At 35.6% G+C, this 12,183-nt stretch overlaps 1 pseudogene; it reads right to left on the reverse strand.

Annotated features, from left to right (window-relative positions):
• Nucleotides 1-2,357: 2,357 nt before the first annotated feature.
• Nucleotides 2,358-12,183, reverse strand: part of LOC122478035 — an 80,886-nt pseudogene continuing 71,060 nt past the window's right edge.

Raw genomic sequence — 12,183 nt, forward strand, 5'->3', positions numbered from 1 at the left:
GAGTGATGTTGAGCATTTTTTCATGTGTCAGTTGACCATCTGGATGTCATCTTTGGAGAAGTGTCTTTTCATGTCTTTTGCCCATTTCTTCACTGTTTGTGAAGTCTTTGGGTTTGTGAAGTTTGTGAAGTTTTTGGGTCTTGAATTTGATAAGTTCTTTATAGATTTTGGATACTAACCCTTTTCTGATCTGTCCTTTGCAAATATCTTCTCCCATTCTGTAGGCTGCCTTTTCATTTTGCTGATTGTTTCCTTCACCATGCAGAAGCTTTTTATTTTGGTGAGGTCCCAATAGTTCATTTTGCTTTTGTTTCCCTTGCCTCCGGAGACATGTTGAGTAAGAAGTTGCTGCAGCCGACGTCAAAGAGGTTTTTGCCTGCTTTCTCCTCTAGTATTTTGATGGCTTCCTGCCTCATCTTTAGGCCTTTCATCCATTTTGCGTTTATTTTTGAGTGTGGTGTAAGAAAGTGGTCCAGTATTCCCAACACCATTTGCTGAAGAGACTGTCTTTATTCCATTGGATATTCTTTCCTGTTTTGTCAAGGATTAGTTGGCCATGCATTTGTTGGTCCATTTCTCAGTTGTCTATTCTGTTCCATTGATCTGAGTGTCTGTTTTTGTGCCACTACCATATTGTCTTGATTACAGCTTTGTAATACATCTTGAAGTCCAGAATTGTGATGCCTCCAGTTTTGGTTTTCTTTTTCAGGATTACTTTGCCTGTTCAAGGCTTTTTGTGGTTCCATACAAATTTTAGGATTATTTCTTCTAGCTCTGTGAAGATTCTGGTGTTATTTTGATAGGGATTGCATTAAATATATAGATTATTTTTGGTAGTATTGACATTTTAACAATATTTGTTCTTCCAATGCATGAACATTGCACTGAACAATGCATTGAAAAAAAAATTTTTTTTTCATTTTTTTGTGTCTGTTTCAATTTCTTTCATAAGCTTTATATAGTTTTCAGTGTATATATTTTTCATCTCTTTGGTTAGGTTTATTCCTAGTTATCTTATGGATTTTGGTGCAATTATAAATGGGATCAAGTCCTTGACTTCTCTTACTGTTGCTTCATTATTGGTGTATAGAAATGCAACTGATTTCTGTGCATTGATTTTGTATCCTGAGACTTTGCTGAATTCATGGATCAGTTCTACCAGTTTTATGGTGGATTATTTTGGGTTTTCCATATAGAGTATCATGTTGTCTGCGAAGAGTGAAACTTTCACTTCCTTCTGGCTGATTTGGATGCCTTTTATTCCTTTGTTTTGTGTGATTGCTGAGGCTAAGACTTCCAACACTATGTTGAATAGCAGTGGTGAGAGTGGACATCCCTGTCATGTTCCTGATTTTAAGGGGAGAGTTCTCAGTTTTTCCCCATTGAGGATGATATTAGCGATTGGTCTTTCATCATATATGGCTTTTATGATCTTGAGGTATGATCCTTCTGTCCCTACTTTCTTAAGGGTTTTTATCAAGAAAGGATGCTGTATTTTGTCACATGCTTTCTCTGCATCTATTGAGAGGATCATGTGGTTCTTGTCCTTTCTTTTTTTGATGTGATGTATGACATTGATTGTTTTGCAGATATTGAACCAGCCCTACATCCCAGGTATAAATCCCACTTGGTTGTGGTGAATAATTCTTTAAATGTATTGTTGGATCCAGTTGGCTAGTATCTTGTTGAGGATTTTTGCATCCATTTTCACTAGAGAAATTGATCTGTAGTTCTCCTTTTCAGTGGGGTCTTTGGTTTTGGAATCAAGGTAATGCTGGCTTCATAGAATGAGTTTGGCAGTTTTCCTTCCATGTCTATTTTTTAGAACAGTTTCCAAAGAATACAAGCTAACTCTTCTTTAAATATTTGGTAGAATTCCCTTGGAAAGCCATCCGGTTCTAGACTCTTGTTTTCTGGGAGATTTTTGATTGCTAATTTGATTTCTTTACTCGATATAGGTCTATTCAAATTATCTATTTCTTCTTGAGTATATTTATGACCATTGCTTTAAATGCTCCATCAGGCATGTTACTTATATCTCTTTTGCTTAGATCTCTGCCCATGGCCTTTTTATTTCATTTGGAATAAATTCCTCTGTTCTTCACATTTCTCTAAGTCTTTGCCTTCTTCTCTGTGTTAGAAAAGCCAGTTATATCTCCTGCTTCTGTAAGTATTAGCCTTATGAAGAAGAGGTCATGTAGTGCTCAGGGCCTGGCACTTCAGGTAGTGTCTCTGGTATGTGCTGTGTTGCCCTGCTATTGTGTTCTGGCTGCTTTATCCTTTAGGCCAGTCATCTGCAGAGATTCTCCTTGCCTGCTGTGGGCAGTGTTTTGCCCCTAGCCAGAGTGCGGCAAGTTTTAACCAGATGTACTCTGGTCTGCTTGTGAACTGAGAACTGAACTGCTTGTGAACCTGTCACTACCTCCATTGGAACTGAGGCCCTGCAGAACTCTGGTCAGGAGATGTGGTATGGACAGGGTTTTGTGCTGGTCTTCTGGAGGAGCAGCCTGCCACACTGGGACCGAAGCAGGCATGACTGAGAAGATCAGTTCCACTGGAGTGCAGGTGGATGGTGCTTGGTGTAGGTAAGTTATGCAGCCAGTCTTGGCATTGCACTGCTTCTTACAGGTGGCTGAGTTTATGCTGAGGAGTAAGGAAAGAAAATGACGCTGGCCAGCTCTTTTTTTCCTGGAGAGGTGTCTCTGTGAATGCTACCTCTCAGGGTTGTGCTCCAAAAACAGCAAATAGTCTCCCTGCTGTGTGCCCCAGACACTCTTCAAAACACTGTTTCCATACTGTGTGACCCTGGGTTGTATGCCTATCTTGTCTCCAAGAGCAGTGACATGCCCTCTGGGCTCTATCCCAGCCAAGCCTGCTGACCTTGAAGATGCCAGGCTTTAAGCCCAATGGTTGTAAGAACTTGTGAAATTCAGCCAATTTTGTTTTCCAAGCCAGTTGTTCGGAAAAGTGTTCTCCTTGTACATTCCCCTCTGTGCTCCTCTCTCTTGCCCTTTTCCATGACCACAGCTCCCTCCTCTCCGTAGCACCCATGATCCATTACTCCCACATCTCTGCTCTTCCTACCTTCTTTGATGTGGTCTCCTCTCTCACTTTAGTTGTGGTGTTTGTTCTGTCAATCTTCAGGTCAATTTCTGAGGAATTTAGGATGATTTGATTGTTATCTAGTTATATTCATAGGACAAGGCAAGTCCTCTTAGTCTACTGCCATCCTTCTCTGTAACCATGGTGTTTACATAAAGAAAATTACTGACTCAAGAAATATATACAGATAAGAGAACCAAAGAGAAGATACTTTGCCTTAATTTCTTAATATTTACTCTTTCTGTGTCAGTAATTTGTAATTTTCTTTATTTAATTATTGTGTTACTTTGTTTTCATTAAGTTGGAAAATTAGAGCCAACTAGAAAATGTTTTTTAAAGATAGAGCATATATTTTTTTAAGAAAACAGTGAATCTGTTTTAATCAAGGCACATTTTTTTGCCATACTGATAATAGCAATATTTATTAAACTATATACTAAACAATGTGCCAAACATTTTGTAACTGTTAATATTTGTAATCCTATCAGCAACTCTCAGAGTTGGGCACTATTTGCATTTCAACAGTTTACATAGAATAAATAAATGACTTTCCCCGAAGGTTACACATGTGGTAAATTAGCACAGATAGTATCCAGTCATTCATTCCTTCTCTATCTGTCAGAATTAAACCACAGAAGTAGGACCAGTATGGGGAATTTCTTTTCCCTTTGAACAATCCCAGCCCTGAATTTTAGGGCTTTCAACTGATTGTCCAGGATAAGCTCTCTTACTTAAAGTCAATTGATTAGGCCTTAATTACGTCTGCAAAATAACTTCACAGTAGCCATTGATTTGTGGGTTTTTTTTTTGTAATTTATAGAGATTATAGATTACCCATGTTGACACCTTAAAAAACACCATCATGCATTCATTCATTATTTCACCAATTTATTGAGTACCTATTATATACTTGGCATTATACTACATTTTGAGTACAGAATGGTGAACCAACAAACTGTCCCTGCTCCTGGGAATTTACTAAAGGGAAATGAAAGCAATAAATAATCCCTATAGGAAGTATATATAAAATAATTGATTAGTACTATGAAATAAAAATCTGTATTTCCACCCAGCCACCCAGTCACCCACCCACCCACACACACACACACACACACAAAGAAAAAACAATTAAAGTTCCTAATTTATATTGGGAGTCATCTTAGGGATTTGATTATTTTAAGATAAGATCTAAAGGAAGAATGATATTAGCAAGCAAAAACATCAAGGAAGAGAGTTTCATGCAGAAGAGCAAGGAAAGAGCCTGTGAGATTGTGAAAAACTGAAAGAAGGCTGGAAAGGGGCAATTAGCATAGAGACTTGAGGGCTGTATTAAAGGTAATGGATTTTTTTCTCCCTGCCGCCCCCAACTCCTACCCTGGTGTTTTGTGAAGTCACTAAAGGTTCTCTGTAGGGTGGTATGAGTTTGTCAGTGTTTTAAATTGATTACCCTGGTGCCATATGGGAAATGACCTAGAAAAGAGCAACAGTGGAAATGAGGAGAATGATTAGGAGGGTATGTATTACAGTGGTTCAGGTGAAAGATGCTGGGCCAAGGGCTTGTCTTACTGTGTTAGGAGAAAAGTGGGTAGATTCCAAATTTGTTTTAGAAGTAGAGCTAGCAATACTTGATAAACTAAATATGGCATGTGAAAGAAAGGGAAGTTATCAAAGATGATTAGCAGGTTTCTGTCTTCAGATGGAGAAGACATGCACCTGTGTCTCTGTTTTTAAAGAGCTCTGTAGCAACAACTTCAGGGTATCTCACACCCATCATTTTCAAGCATGAGGTGTCTACTCACATGGAGGTGCACATTACAGTCACTTATAGAATCTTTTCTAATTAATCAGCTATCAGAAGCTTTGACATCTCCCCAAAATGGGCATGTATCCCACCCCCTTGAGATTCAATGCCATAGTGAGCCTCTGGTTTTCATGCATTGGAAGTTTCCCAGATGTGGAGGGACCAGAAAATCTTATTTAGAAACTGTGAACTAAATAATTCAGTATGAAAATGGCAACAGGGTTTGTGACAGAAGTCAGTGACTCTGAGGACAGAGGAAGGACTTCACGTTATGTAGTAGTTTGGTGGTATATGATTCTCATAAGTAGATATGGCCATATTGCATTAAACACCATGGTATAATCGACATGTAAAACTATCACTTCCATGACATGAGCTATGCCATTTGAGGACTATTTCCTAGCTCTTTTTTATTTTGAGTCCATTCTATCCATTATAAACCCACTTACACACATTCACCAGCTTGCAAGAAAAAAAAGGCATATTTAGAATGTTCTCTCCATGCAATTTCTGCCCCTACTTCTAATATTTATTGAGTCCAGTTCTCCCCATGAACTCAAATGAACCCTAAATAAAATTCTTCGATATTTGGATATTTTGAAACGTATATTGATTATGCAAGTCTATTACTCAGAGAAGCACATAGTCTCTTTTTATTATAATGACAAGTAGAACAAAACAAAACAAAAAGACTTTTTTTCTTGTAACCAGAAAGTTCTCCTCTCTGAAAACCCAAACTTAATATAAAGTTCAATTTACATTATTGATTTTGGCCCAGTGACATTTGTACTTCTCAACTGTTCTGAGTCATTCTGACTCTTTTTGTAGAAATAACAGTGGGACAAGTCAATGCTTGTAACACCCATTACACCATAGCTCTGTAATAATATTATTACTGACGATGTTATAATGACTAGAGGCATTGAATCTTGGATTATTTAGTTAGGCCCAGCATTTTTGCCATAAAGCACACATTACAATTTTCAGAACTTCTGGTTTTCTAGCTATTCATTCAATATAAGGACCCCTATTCTGGTTTGTTTGTAATCATGAATAAAAATACACATACTCTCTCTCTTTTTTTTTTTTTTTTTGCTTTTAGTTATTCATTACTACTACTAACATGGTTTATCTTCTTGGTTGCCTGACTAGTTGTGATGTAAATCTCAGATATGGATACAACGAAATGCATTTGTATTCAATGGTAGCATCGTCCACACCAATGACCTGAGAAATTATTTTGTGGTCCTAAATCAATCTTAACTCACGGAACAGGAAGACAATTTGCCAGTTCTTTTGCATTTCTTCCTTTTTCTTTTCTCTCTCTCTCTTTTTCACTTTGCTTTTTATCTTGATCTACTGAATGTCATTGCCACCTTATTAGTTCTGGATAATCTCCCTCTTTCAACAACTGAAGAGCTGTAAGCACTAGTTAAATTGTCTTGTAATGACTGTTGCACAGCAGGGTCATTTATTGTGAGCCATTTGTAAAGAACACACAGCAAAATGGTCCAATCAATGTGTACAGATAGGGTCAGGCTAATACAGAAGTGTATTAAAATGGCAGATACCAATTTAGTTCATCCTTTGTGAAATGCTGAGTTATTTTCTTGCTACAAAGATCAAGATGGAACCTTTGAAGAATATTTCTTTCATTTCTCCTATTTTCTTCTATACTTTTAAGAAGAATATTTTGCAAACTTAAAAAATATTCTTCGGTCTATGTAGTCCACATATACTTTATGGAAAAAGGGAAACTATCCTTAAAACAACTGTAGAATGATTGAAATTTAATTGTTTGCTGGCCAAGATGATTAAATTACTAATAGATTTTTTTTTTTGAGGAGAACATTTAGCGAAAGCTTGAGGCAACATCTTGTGTACCATAGGCACAGAACCGCAATTAATTACTCAGTAAAAGATAATTCTAATTGATCTATAAATGAAATGGGAGTTTAATTTTCAAAATTTAATTTAGCAGATATAGGAGTTTAAGCCATAATTTTACAGCACAAAATTAAACAACATTTTAGATTGGAAACCAAACTATTACTTTTTTTTTTTTTGTCCAAGAACTAACACTTATACTGAGCTTCACTTACAAAACAGTAAACAACATTTACTGGAAAGCTACAGATACTCTTTTTTTCAAGTTGGAATAGGTAGGAAGCATGGAGAGAACTTGCATGCAAATAAACAACATAGCTAGATATTTAAGGGGACAGTAATCAGCTACATAAGACATTTAGAACAAGAGGCAGGGTATGAATAGTAATATGACACCAATTGGATTTTTTAATCCAGCCCACTGATAGTGTATTTTGTGTGAACTCTTCCCAGGTTCTGGTATATGGTAAACTGCTACCTGTATTTTTCTGTGCCATTAGTAATGTACATTTTCTTGTGTTCAAATTTCTGTTTTAGTGAAAAGTTAGAGAACTTGAAAAAGGAGGGGTAGTGTGAACTGAAGATCATTTTACATGATGCACACATTTGCATCAAAGAGCTTTCAGGGGAATTCTTCCTATGTTGTTTTTTTTCCCCCTAAAATGTTAGACATATATAACGAGTTTAGAAGCTGGAAAATTCCCTATGAAAATATTCTGACATACATTTCCAGATTTAAATACTATAAAAAATTTACTCATTCAGTTCTTTATACATTCTCATATCAGAGATAAATAAAACTTTAAAAGCTATAAAAAGAGTTTAAAATATTGAACTTGATATATTACATGATAAATGACTTTAAAAGGAAAATGTGTATACAGAAAATTCACTCAACAGTATGGAGAAATGTTACGAAAATGATTAGTTTTCAGAAATCCATTCCTTCCATTCTGCTAGGAAGGTGAAGCTTCCCATATTGTCTGGTAGAGGGGGTATTTTGCAATTTTGAGATGCTTCAGGCCAGCACAAACTGCACAATTGACATTTTAGAAAATGACATTCTTCTTTTATTCATCTCTAAATATCAGTCCTGCAAGGATTACATTTCATATATTAGAACAGTGATTTTTATGAATTTTTTGGCCCTTCTGTTCTTTAGATACCTGAGAGTAATGTGGTATATCAGTGTGATATCTTTGCTAGATAAAACAAAAACCAATTTTTTTTACAGCTACGATTATATCTGGAAAATAACTGTTCCCCCCCCCCCCGGCCTTAAGTTCAGTATATATTTTTCTATTTAAGCAGTAAAGTAATGGGAATATACCCTGTACAATTAAACTCTTTATTTTGCCAAAGCAGTAGATAATAATTGAATTGTTCAAAAAGTATAAAACAGATCCACATGCCTTTAAATCAATGTTGTATGAATTATAACATTTCAAAATCTATGTAAATTTGTTATATGAAATGATGCCTTTGAAGTAGTGTACCTACCATGGTAGTATTTGGTGGATTAAGAACCATTTAAAGAGGGGCGCCTGGGTGGCGCAGTCGGTTAAGCGTCCGACTTCAGCCAGGTCACGATCTCGCGGTCCGTGAGTTCGAGCCCCGCGTCGGGCTCTGGGCTGATGGCTCAGAGCCTGGAGCCTGTTTCCGATTCTGTGTCTCCCTCTCTCTCTGCCCCTCCCCCGTTCATGCTCTGTCTCTCTCTGTCCCCAAAATAAATAAAACGTTGAAAAAAAAAATTTAAAAAAAAGAACCATTTAAAGAAATTAGAATATCAGTGGAGAACTCAGAAATGATTTTCTTGAATATCTCTGAATAGTTGCCAATCACTTTTTTTTCTGCTTTTTCCACAGTAGTGTAGTGAATGTTAAAAAAAATATGTATATGTGTATATATATATTTTCAAGCTGTTTTCCTTTCTCCATTATTAGGGAAGAACTAGGTTTTATAGAAGGTAGATCTCATAAAACGGAGGTGATCTCAAATATTTTTGAATGAATGATTAACTGAAGGGAAATTTCTGAAGGGTAGGTTAGCAATTAACCTACTAAAAGCTGAATGTGTGGATAGGTTAGATTAACAGGGTTAGTGTAAGACTATGACATCCGAAACCAGGGACAGCATATTGCTTTTCTTTGTTGAGAACTTGGTAATACTAAGCCTACCACTCTTTTCTCCCCTTACCACATTTTAGTGAATCTTAAAATATTAGAGTATATAAAAGGAATTAAGTCACTAAAGACATGATAGATCAGGAAGTACAGAGAGAAGCTCAATATATTAAAAGAGTAATTCACAAATTGGAAACCCTCACAGTGCAAAAATTGATGCACTAAGACCTAATGTACTTGAAGAGAGTATTCATGTTTTGGGAAGCTCTGATTCAATAAATTTCATTATTGATGATAATGGCTATGCAAAAAGAGACCATAGTCAGAGAAAACTTGAAATGTTTATTAAAATCAATACTTAAATGATAGATTTACCTGTTTGTCTGCCTCACTAGAATGTCTCTCCTTTTTTTTTCTATCTCTTTCTTCCTCTCTCTGATATATGTGCATATATGTCAGTCTTAAAAAAATAATGGATATTTTGTTTTATGTGTATTTATGAGTAGACAGAACATATTTATTGAATTGATTTTCTATAAGTAAATATTTCCCTTTCTCCTCACTACATATCTTATTTTCTTGCCCGACTTTCTGTTGATCTACTCCTGGAAGGTAAGTGTTTATTTATTGCTATTGTCCGTCTGCCTTATAGTCCTCAATGTTATAGACCCAATTTTATGACATTACGTACCTCATTACATGAGTAAATAAAACCTATTTGGATATTTCACCTTTATATATAATATAGCATATGGTGGTGCTTATGGGTTATTATAGTAATTAAGAATAATGTCATATCTCATTAGTTTTTCCTAAAGAATAATGTCATATCTCATTAGTTTTTCCTAAAGAATTAGGAATTTATAATGATTTGAGTAGGAATGGTGCTAAAATTTACTTTTATACTCAAAAAAAACATGTTGTGTTAAACAAATTTTTAGTGCACATAAAAATCTAGGATTGTTTAACCATGATAATATGTTTCCAGTCCTTAGCAGTATCACTTTGCATGGTAAGAATCAATGGGTCAGTTGAAATTCTTTTGATTTACATATTTATTTTACTTTGTGTTACATTACCTAGAACTTATCTCCCTATGATTTTCTTTAGAATTAGTCATAATTTTGTGTTAGATATGATTTAATTAATAAACTGAGTTTTAAATATTCTCTAGTTAGGAATTTTCACATTTTCAAATTGTGTTTTTCTCAATTCTTTTTGGTTAATGCGATTTTTTTCTATATTACTTGAATAGTACAAGTGCCAAGAATTGTTTGGATATTATACCAAGTTAAGTTAATATTTAAATGCTTCAGTTAAAACTGGTTATATTCTTGGGGCACCTGGGTGGCTCAGTTGGTTGAGCATCTGACTTTGGCTCAGGTCGTGATCTTGCGGTTCGTGGGTTCAAGCCCTACGTAGGGTTCTGTGCTGACAGCTTGCCCAGAGCCTGGAGCCTGCTTCAGATTCTGTGTCTCCTTCTCTCTCTGCCTCTCCCCCGCTCACGCTCTGTCTCTGTCTCTCTCTCTCTCAAAAATAAATAAATGTGAAAAAAAATTACAAAAAAAATGATTACAGTCTAGTCACTTATTATGTAGCAAAAACAAATAGCTAATTCAAAGTTTATTCAGTTTTTTTTCCCAATGGGGAGCACATAGGAAAGTGCGGATTTCCTAAAATTATTTATTACTTATTATTATTTATTATTAATTATTATTATAAATTATAGTGAGTCAAGAAAGGCGACTTAAATTTCAATGAACTGCTAAGAGTATCTTTATCTTTTCTTTCCTGATACCAACATAAATTTATAATGTTAAGACATTTGATACAAATCAGACTAAGTTCAAAATCCAGCTCTGTCACTTATGAAGTCTGTGCTCATGACAAAGTTATTTAATTTCCCTAAAATCTAGTTTGTTTATTTGTTAAAAGGGGATAATAGTAGCTGCTTTATTCATTTTACATGGGGATTCAAAGAGATTATGAGTGAAATGTTCTTAGTATGGTGTCTGGCATATAGTAGTCAATGAAGAGTAAATAAATTGATTTAGTACAATTAAATGTAAATAGTACATAACAGTATAATCAATAGTTTCAATTATAATTACTAAATATGGTACATTTTTATGATTTTTAAAACAACCATTTAAAGAATATCGTTGGTGGGAAGTGGGTCACTTAAACTGGCTCATGTATTTCATGCATTAAATACTTTTTAAAAATTGCTGAAAATCTCTGCAGGCAACACTCTCAGGATTAGTAGGTGGTGTTAGCTATTCAAGCATAATCTGAATTTAAGTTTATGGATTCATTTTATGAATTAATTTATGTTATTCATTTTATTTACTCTCTTTCATTAACTTTCTTTGCAACACACTAACTATGTCTGTGGACACATTTTATAGTGGAATTCTCTTCTTATCCCTGAAATGTTGGTTTTACTCAGTGATCTGTCCACACTCTCTTCTCCTCTACCACTTTTCAGATTATTTCATCTACTCCAAGGGTTTCAGTTATTATCATTTGCTAATAAGTCCCACATGTATTTCTCTAGCAGATGGCCCTTTAGATCACAAAATCCAGTGCCTTATTGGGTTTCTCCATCTTGATCCCCACACTTTAAATTCATTATGCCCCAAACTGAAGTCAACATCATCTGTGTATAAATCGTTCTTCCTCTGGTTTTTTTAAGTTAAAGCTACTACTGTCAACCCAGTTGTGAAAACGGAAAATCTGGGTACTAGCTTTGACTTCTTTCTCAACTCAGCCCTCACAGCAATCAAACACCAAGTTCTGCCAAATTATCTCCATTTCTACTATTACTACCTGGGCTATACTGTATCAACTCTTTCCAGGAATATTCAACAGATCATTAAATACTATGCTTTTACCATTTCTTTGTGCAGCCATTCCATTCTCTGCAGAATAGACAAAGTGATCTTGTAAAGCACAAATATGAGCATCCAGCCCAGTCCCAAAATCTCTGGTGCTCAGACAGGAGTGCAAATGGAGGTCAATAGTCCTTCCCCTTCTCTACCTTCATGCTTCCTCCATTACTACCAGGGCATAGACATCTAAGTGCATTACATGCATTTATATAGAGACATTCCAACCTATGTATTTGATCACTGTCCACAGCCTCCCCTTAACAGCTGCTCAGGGGCCTTTCCTCAGGTGTAGAGGTAAGCCCATGGATGTGATCTGCCCTTATGGGTCAGACTTGGGACACAGGTCACACAGGCCAAAGAAGCAACTTGGAATCATCTA

This window comes from Prionailurus bengalensis, chromosome A1 (genome assembly GCF_016509475.1).
Source record: "Prionailurus bengalensis isolate Pbe53 chromosome A1, Fcat_Pben_1.1_paternal_pri, whole genome shotgun sequence".
Classification (NCBI taxonomy): domain Eukaryota; kingdom Metazoa; phylum Chordata; class Mammalia; order Carnivora; family Felidae; genus Prionailurus; species Prionailurus bengalensis.